Source organism: Macaca fascicularis, chromosome 7 (assembly GCF_037993035.2).
Source record: "Macaca fascicularis isolate 582-1 chromosome 7, T2T-MFA8v1.1".
Lineage (NCBI taxonomy): Eukaryota > Metazoa > Chordata > Mammalia > Primates > Cercopithecidae > Macaca > Macaca fascicularis.
In genome coordinates, this window is record NC_088381.1 from 149,639,733 (window position 1) to 149,649,345 (window position 9,613).

The 9,613-nt window shown below is 39.8% G+C and overlaps 1 pseudogene; it reads left to right on the top strand.

Annotated features, from left to right (window-relative positions):
• The first annotated feature begins 4,018 nt into the window (after positions 1 to 4,018).
• On the top strand, positions 4,019 to 5,381 carry LOC102132216 (elongation factor 1-alpha 1 pseudogene; annotated as a pseudogene).
• Positions 5,382 to 9,613: the final 4,232 nt, after the last annotated feature.

The following is a 9,613-nucleotide window of genomic DNA, read 5'->3' on the forward strand; positions in this document are numbered from 1 at the left end:
GAAAGTTCCAAGCATGCAAATGTAAAGAAAAGAGTTTGATTGTCAAAGCCAACCTGCAAAATTTTCTCCTGCATCATTCTGGGAGACTCCAGAACAAAGAAACACAATGTCATTAACAAAGGAAGGAGGGATTTGAAAGGGCTCAGTGCTTAAAACATATCTTTTTCTTCTTCCAGGTTTATAAACATGATTTTGGAGATGGAAATTTCTTACAAAGCAACACAGTCTCTTTGCCCTATTCCTGTAACAATAACACTAATTTAAATAACTCTAATCTTCAAATAGGCTACAGTATCTTGCAGATATTTTTGAGTTGTTTGATCACTCTCTCCTTGCCAGTTTCCCCTGTATGGCTCAGCTCTGCATGGGCTTTTAATTTTTTCCCATATTTCTTTATCACTGCTACCTTTTCTGATGGCAAGAAAAGACTGTGAAAATTGATTTCAATCATTTCCCTCACCACTCCCTTGCAAAGTAGAGGGTAGAGCGTGGGAAACAGCAGTTGTGGATAAGAGTGGTGGGGCAGGAGTGAGAAGTTGTGGAAATATTGATTATTTGAGTTTTAATTTATTTCCTAAAGGGAGAAATCTTTAGCCTCCAAAATTGAGGAAGTTATTTAAAGTTGAGTCTTCAAATTGGTAGGAGGGAAGGAGGTAGCATTAATAGGCACAGATAAGTCTGTATATTTTAGATGTTGTTGCAAAAACATGTGCCCCCTTTTGCTGTCTTTTTCCCAGGACCTGGAGCATACAGTCCCTGAGTATAGAGCTTTCCTGAAGGTCCCCCCCTTGAGTCACCAGCCCTGTCCCCTCCCCTTTACCTGTCCTTCCTCCCTCTTATTTATTTTTTATTTTTTATTTTTTATTTTTGAGACGGAGTCTTGTTCTGTCACCCAGGCTGGAGTGCAGTGGCGCCATCTCGGCTCACTGCAAGCTCCGCCTCCTGGGTTCACGCCATTCTCCTGCCTCAGCCTCCTGAGTAGCTGGGACTACAGGCGCCCGCCACCACGCCCAGCTAATTTTTTTGTATTTTTAGTAGAGATGGGGGTTTCACCGTCTTAGCCAGGATGGTCTCGATCTCCTGACCTCGTGATCTGCCCGCCTCGGCCTCCCAAAGTGTCCTTCCTCCCTCTTTGTGTTTCTCTCTTGCTTTCTGCTTTCTTTCCTTCTTTCATTGAATCACCTTTCTTTTATGTCTAAGATTGTTGGGCATGTATTTTCAGGTTTATAGGCCTCTTTTATTTTAAATAGTATTTAATTAAAAAATTCATAATAATAACAACAGTGTTAATATCAGCTGTCTTTTATTGACTGTGTTTCTAAGGGCTTTCTGTATATTTAATCACCACCACAGAACTACTGATCACTGCTCTTTCCTCCGTTTGACAGATGAGGAAATGAAAGAGAGTTGAACAACTTATTTACGGTTTTTTTTTTAAATTTGTTTTTGAGCGAGAGTCTTGCTCTGTCACTCAGGCTGGAGTACAGTGGTACGATCTTAGCTCACTGTAACTCCCACCTCCTGGGCTCAAGTGATTCTTCTGCTTCAGCCTCTCGAGTAGCTGGGATTACAGGTGCCCGCCATCACACTCGGCTAATTTTTATATTTTTAGTAGAGACATGGTTCCACTATGTTGGCCAGGTTGGTCCTGAACTCCTGACCTCAGGTGATCCACCTGCCTTGGCCTCCCAAAGTGCTGGGATTACAGGTGTGAGCCACCATGCCTGGCCATTATTTCTGTTATTTCTGTTGAAGAGGCAGTAATTGGAAGAGCTGAGATCTGAACACATGCTTTTCCAGTTGGAAAGCCTGTTTTCTAGATGTTACTATGCTATCAACAGCCATTTCCTTCCTCCCCTTCCTCCACCCGCACCATCTCCAAAATCCCTGGAACTCAAATCTTTGCCTTCGATGTGATTTCTACATGTGGCATCAAAGTTTCTGGCCAAAAAGCATGCTGTGTGATTGTATTCACCTTTGACCATCAAGGTGGAGCTGCACTTGTGGTGTTTGTGTTGTAAGGATGAACAGAGCAAAAGAAGAGATACCTTGGTTAATTGGAGTGTCAGATTCTGGAAGGTTTCTTAGAGAAAAACAAGAGAGACATGAATTCATTCAATTTATTCCACAGATAGTTATTGTCATTGAGTCTGTAGCTTTCAGAAAAGAAAGGACTCCACTTGAAAAATAAAAAACCACTCAAACAGTCTTCCTCATTCCTACTTCCAGGTGCTCATTAAGGAAGTTTTGTTTCAAAATACTTTGATTTTAAAATGGAGTGTCAAGGGGTCCTGGATCAACAGCTCTGACAGGAGCTCAGTCTTCCATTTATTCTCAGAAAAGGAATAAAACGCGTTAGGCTAAATAATTAAACCTCCGTCCCACCCTCACCTTCTCTCCCCTCTTTTCCTTTCTCCCTGCCCTGACCCTCCATCTGAATGTCTTTGTCCTAGCTATGCAGAGAGCATGAGAGAGACTTGGAAGCACATGGTCAAGTGTTCCGTTCAGCACAAGCTCTGCTTGGTTGGCAAAGTGCTTCTTTTCTCCTTGTCCATATTTCTGTAAGTGAAGAGAGAGGCACATGGAAAGAGAAACACACCTCTCCTGCTTCCTCAGTGACTGTTTTCTGTACCTATGGCAGTTGCTGTGATACTATCTGGGGTCTCCCCAGCATGCCACAGTCCTGTGTTTGAACCTCAAATCCTTGGAAATCTCACCCCCAGTACGGCAGGAGTTTGCTTGATCAGTCCTGAAGTGTTTTGGAAGCAGAGGTCATGATGGCTGTTGGCAGTGGTTGATATATATGAAAGAGAATAAAGATGAAACCCATCAAGTTTAATTTTATTCTAGACTTTACATGGAATTCCACTACTGAATTCCAGAGGTTAGAAGGCCAGGGCTAGCTCCCATGCCTGCTGGCCTTTGTGGAAAGAATGTTAATTAGAATAGCAACGTGAAAATAACTGCTGTGTTATTTGCCTAGCTTTAGGTAGAATATAATTGATGATAATAAACAATATTTGAGTACCTTCTCTGTATTAGGTTTTACAAATATTATTTTCTTAAATCTTTACAACAAATCTATGAGGTAGGTAGGTAGGTAATCTTTTACCCATTTTTATGTATAAAGAAACTGAGGGCTGGATGAGGTGGCTCATGCCTGTAATCCCAGCCCTTTTGGCAGGTGAGAATTCTACCACTGAACCACCAATTCAATCTCAGCAATTTGGGAGGCCGAGGTGGGTGGATCGTCGGAGGTCAAGAGTTCGAGACCAGCCTGGCCAACATGGTGAAACCCCCATCTCTACTAAAAATACAAAAATTAGCTGGGCCTGGTGGCAGACACCTGTAATCCCAGCTACTTGGGAGGCTGAGGTGAGAGAATCACTTGAACCCAGGAGGTGGAGGTTGCAGTGAGCTGAGATTGCACCACCATTGCACTCCAGCCTGGGTGACAGAATGAGACTCCATCAAAAAACAAACAAAAACAAAACAAAACAAAAAAACAACAACAGAAAAAATCAAACTGAGGCTCAGGGTTTTTGGAATATTTCCCCAAAGACATTGAGCAAGGACTTGGACTCAGAAGCCCAGGAATGCTCTTTCAATTTGATGCACTGTATATATTATATACATCGAAGTGTTTTCTGTCTTTTAGGAAGGACTGTATCCTGTGGAATGGAATATATGTGGGCAGAAGTAGGAAACAGCCAAGAGCTCAACATTATACTATTTAGATAGTCAGCCCTAGAATCCTAAGAGGAAACTAGAGTAAATAATGCTTTGCAAAAAGCCATTAAAAGTCTCTGAAAGAAAAATTCTTATGGTATTCACAGGTGAGAGTGACTTGGGAGATAGATATTTAAAAGTTACAAGGATGAGAGATTCAGACTTTGTTAAGTGGACTAGAACAAAGAAGTGGGATGCACCTTCAATATCAGTAGCCAAGAGAAGGCTGGCAAGCATCCATTACAATAAAGTTTGGGTGTTTCACGAAAAACATGGCCTAAAAGCCAAAATGGGAAAAGAGAAGACTCCAACCAACATTGCCATCATTGGACACTTAGGTTCAGGCAAGTCCACCACTACTGGCCATCTGATCTACGGATGTGGTGGTATTGGCAAAAGAATAATCAAAAGATTTGAGGAGGAGGCTTCAAATATGGCTGGGTCTTGGATAAACTAAAAGCTGAGCCTGAGCATGATGCCATCATTGATATCTCCCTGTGGAAATTTGAAACCAGCAAGTGCTATGTGACTATCATTGATGCCCCAGTACCCAGAGACTTTATCAAAAACGTGGTTACAGGCGCATCTCAGGCGGGCTGTGCTGTCCTGATTGTTGCTGCTGGCATTGGTGAATTTGAAATCGGCATCTCTAAGAATGGGCAGATCCAGGAGCACGCCCTCCTGGCTTACACACTGGGTGTGAAACAGCAAATCCTTGGTGTTAGCAAAATAGATTCCACTGAGTCATTCTACAGTCAGAAGAGATACAAGGAAATAGTTAAGGAAATCAGTACTTTCCTTAAGAAAACTGGCTACAGCCTTGACACAGTAGCATTTGTGTCCATTTCTGGTTGGAATGGTGACAGCATGCTGAAGTCAAGTGCTCACAGGTCTTGGTTCAAGGGATGGAAAGTCACCCGTAAAGATGGCAATGCCAGTGGGACCACACTGCCTGAAGCTCTGGACTGCATCCTACCACCAACTTGTCCAACTGACAGGCCCTTGCATCTGCCACTCCAGGATGTCTACAGAATTGGTGGTACTGATACTATCTTTGTGGGCCGAGTGAAGCCTGGGTTTCTCAAACCCGGCACCATGGTCACCTTTGCTCCAGTCAACGTTACAACTAAAGATGTGTTGAAATGTACCATGAAGCTTTGAGTGAAGCTCTTCCTGGGGACAGTGTAAGCTTCAATGTCAAAAATGTGCCTGTCAAAGTTGTTCATTGTGGCAACACTGCTGGTAACAGCAAAAATGACCCACCAATGGAAGAAGCTGGCTTCACTGCCCAGGTAACTGTCCTGAACCATCCAGGCCAAATCAGTGTTGGTTATGCCCCTGTAATGGATTAACACACAACTCACATTGCTTGCAAGTTTGTTGAACTGAAGGAAAAGATAGATCACCATTTTGGTAAGAAGCTGGAAGATGACCCTAAATTCTTGAAGTCTGGTGATGCTGCCATTTTTGGTATAGTTCCTGGCAAGCCTATGTGTGTTGAGAGCTTCTCTCACAGTACTCCTCTGGGTTGTTTTGTTGTTTGTGATATAAGATAGACAGTTGCTATGGATGTCATCAAAGCAGGGGACTAGAAGCCTACTGCAGCTGGCAAGGTCACTAAGACTGCCCAGAAAGCTTGGAAGGTTAAATGAATATTACCCCTAACACCTGCCATGCTAGTCTTCACCTTTTATGCCTGAGGTTGCATTTTTTTTGAACTTTTGCATTCAGACCTTGGCAATGACCTTGAGCAGTAGGATATAAATAACTCCCACATGCTTAGCGTTCCAATAATGGAACACTAGGCATAAATGGGTTTTAATCAGTGGTGGAAGAACAGTCTCAGAGTTGTTTATTTCAATGGCCATTTAAGGTTAATAGTTAAAGGCTGGTTAATGATAACACTGCATCATAAAAAAATCACAAAGAAAGAAGAATGTTTTGTGGATTTGTGTGTGTGTATGTGTGTGGCAGTTTTAAGTTACTAGTTTTTAGGCCGGGCGAGGTGGCTCAAGCCTGTAATCCCAGCACTTTGGGAGGCCGAGATGGGCGGATCACAAGGTCAGGAGATCGAGACCATCCTGGCTAACCCGGTGAAACCCTGTCTCTACTAAAAAATACAAAAAACTAGTCGGGCGAGGTGGCGGCACCTGTAGTCCCAGCTACTCGGGAGGCTGAGGCAGGAGAATGGCATAAACCCGGGAGGTGGAGCTTGCAGTGAGCTGAGATCCCGCCACTGCACTCCAGTTTGGGCGACAGAGCGAGACTCCGTCTCAAAAACAAACAAACAAACAAAAAAGTTATTAGTTTTTAAAATCTGTATGTTTTAATGGAAACAACTTGACCAAAAATCTATCACAGAATTTTGGGACCCATTAAAACAAAGCTTAATGAGGAAAAATAAAGTTTGAAAGATAAAGGAATACGAAGAACATTTCAAGAGCCTAAATTGCTTCTGTGGATCAATCCTGGGGTCACACAGTTGAGGATTGAATTTCTGATGGTGATACAAGGATGAGTAATGGCAAGATGGTTGGTTTTCTTAAAATATTAGGAATTCTCACCAGATATATTCCAACTTCTCTCAGTAACTTATCATGGATTCAACTATCCATCAATTTTTCCAAGTTATTCCTTTTAAAAAAATAATAAGTTTAAAAATATTAGAGGCAATATTCATGGTATTGAGAAAAAGTCAAACAATGTAGATGGATATAGGTGAAAAGTAAAAAGTCTCCTTTTTCATTCCCCCTTGTTCCTGGGCCCACCTCTCAGATGTAACCATCTTTAGTAGTTTTCTGTGTTCATGCCAGCATTGTTTCATGAGTATGTTAGCACATTATGTATGATTTTTTCCTTTTATTAGTTTCAGACCAATGAGTTGTTCTGTTAACATTCTCTAACCATGACAGATGTGGGATTTTTTCATATTATAATGAAATTACTTTTCTAAACAGATTCTGTGTATTTCAATGTATCACAGTTTTTATTCTTTTTGATGCTTAAATTGAATTTGCTTCTGAGTGCTATTTGTAAAGCTTCAATAATCTTTTATAGCTTTTTTACTTTCTAGTACAGCAAGGCTTTCTAGGCTTTCATGTACATTCTCTGCCCTCTGCCTGAAATAAACTATTTTTTGAAGAGCCCTGTTCCTTTCTTAGGAAATAGAATTTAGAAATTGCTATTAAGGCATTAGAAGTGGTGATTGATTATTATTTTTTTTTTAGATTTTTTTAATGGAAGGAATTAAAAACATATTTTTTAAAAAGAAAAATAAGTAACTACTATATTTCCAACTGAAATGTAATGTTACAGTTTTACCCTTTTGAATATAATATTTTACGATTTATTTTCACTTTTGTTAAAAGTCAGTGTAGTTAGGTTACATCCTAACTACACTGACATAATTATTACATGATTAATCCGGCTGTGTGTGTGTTGTGCACATGTGAATTTTACACACATAACAGTATCACAGTTATCTAAAGAATATTATTACTATCAATATGATAGTGGAAAAATTTAAGAATTTCTTTGCAGTTGATTATTCTTTACAATATATCACACTAGGCATATAGGCTCAAATTATTGTGCTTTAAAGTCATTTGAAATAATTATTCTTTGCATGGTACACAGTTTCTTTTGTTTCAGTTTTGCTTTTGATTTTAAGGGGCTTTCATTTTTATTTAATTTTGTTTTAAACTTATGATAAATAATTACAGGCTTCAAAGTCAGATCTTCAAAACAAAGTATATTCAGTATATTTTGTCCCTGTCTGCTCACCCTGTTCTTTCTCTTGTATATTCTTATAAGCTTTTGGTTTATGTTTCCATTTAAAATTTATGAACAGGCCGGGTGCAGTGGCTCAGGCCTGTAATCCCAGCACTTTGGGAGGCTGAGGTGGGCAGATCACATGAGGTTGGGAGTTTAAAGTATGTATGACTAGTCACTGTAAAGAAATTACTAATCAGGAGTTGTGAATTTGAAATAAACTTTTCTAAACTATCCATAATGAAAATATAAATTTTGATCTACCAGGTCAAGTGAAAGAACTACTTTTTTTCTCTTTAGGAAGAACTTTTTCTCATTGTCATTGTCAAATCATTGTCATGTTAAAAAAACAAAGCATATGTAACCAAAAATATATAGGAAAAAATATTACAGATATGTGTCAGTCTAAATACTAAATACTATGCATTTTCTGGACTTTGTGATGTTTGAGAACTTTGTCAGCTTCTTAAAATTTGTAACTTTTTAACTTCTTTTTTCATTTTAAATAAGTATTTTCACTTGTAACTTTATAGTCATAATTTTGTGTTCTTTTTTTTTTTTTTTAAAATACAGTCCCAAACTCCATTGGTTTCAGGCCACATATGGCTGTGCTATGTCTTTACTTGTTGGAGTGATAGATCCTGTGGCTTTCAATAATGGACCAGGCAATTATAGGCTCAGTTCTAGTGGGAAGTGCACTCTTCTCTTAGGAGGCTCTGCAAGTCATGGCAATGGGTTAGTATATGTAATTCTCTGCAGGAATACCCGTTTCCTGTAGAGGAGTTCACACCAGCGCATCTAGTAGTAAATACGTGAGCAAAATAATACAACCTACATAGCTGCTGTCTTGTTTGCTCCTACATAGAAATTCCCTTGCCCTTTCCCAAAATATATTTCTCCAAAGTCCCATTCCATCTTGATGTTGGTTCAAAATAGTGTTTTGTGATCATATTTTATCAGTTCCAGATGTGATTCTCGAGTGGGAAATGAATGAACAAAAGCACTAAATGGTAAACCAACAAAACTACCCCAAACTAGTACTATCACAAAAAATGATTAATATTTTTAAAATTAAAATAATTTAATTTAAATTTTTTTAATTTTAATTTTTGTAGATTCCCAAGGTATATGTGCAGTTTTGTGCCAGGTCTATTTCGCGGACCCTGGCCAACTGACAGATGAAAGGAGTACTCAGACACAGGTATGCAGTGTAAGAGCAGCTAGGGGACTGGTGGGCTCTCGTGGCCAAACTGCAGCAGCCCTGAGAAGCTGGAGCTTGCCTTTATTCAGTGTAAGCACAATGTCGAAAGCCTGGAGCAAACAAAATCTGTGGGTAATTAACATTTATTGTTCCCCTTTCAGGGAACCTCATGAAGCCTGGGTGATAAAAGGTTAGCTCCTGGTCAACATAAGTAAAAAAACCTGTTTAAGATAAATTCCCCTACACTCCCTTGTACCTACTCCATGCTGTCTGCCTTAGGACTAGAGAACAGCTGTCTTCATCCATTCTCCCCCAAAGCTGTGCAGAGCCTTCTGACCTTTCAGAAGATCTACTCCTTTCCCTATAGTTTCTCCTACCACTCTGACCAATCTCCTATAGTTTTGTTTGATGATATACTGCATAGTGATGAAGTCTGGGCTTTTAGTGCACCCTTCCCTGAAGAGTGAACATTGTATGCAGTAAGTAATTTTTCAACTGTCACTCCCCTCCCACCCTGCCCTCTTGTGGAGTTCCCAGTGTCTATTAGTTCTCTGTGTATGTCCATGTGTACCCACTGTTTAGCTTCCACTTATAAGTGAAAACATGCAGTATTTGATTTTCTGTTTCTGAGTCATGTCACTTAGGATAATGGCCTCCAGCTCTATCCATGTTGCTACAAAATACATGATTTCATTCTTTTTTTAATGGCTGTAATCTGTGATATATGTGCCACATTTTTTTTTATCCAATCCGCTGTTGATAGGCACTTAGCTTGATTCCACAACTTTGCTATTGTGAATAGTGCTGCAATAAACATACAAGGCAGGTGTCTTTTTGCTAGAATAATTTATATTCCTTTGGGTAGATATCCAGTAGTGTGATTGCTTGGTCAAATGGTAGCTCTAGTTTTAG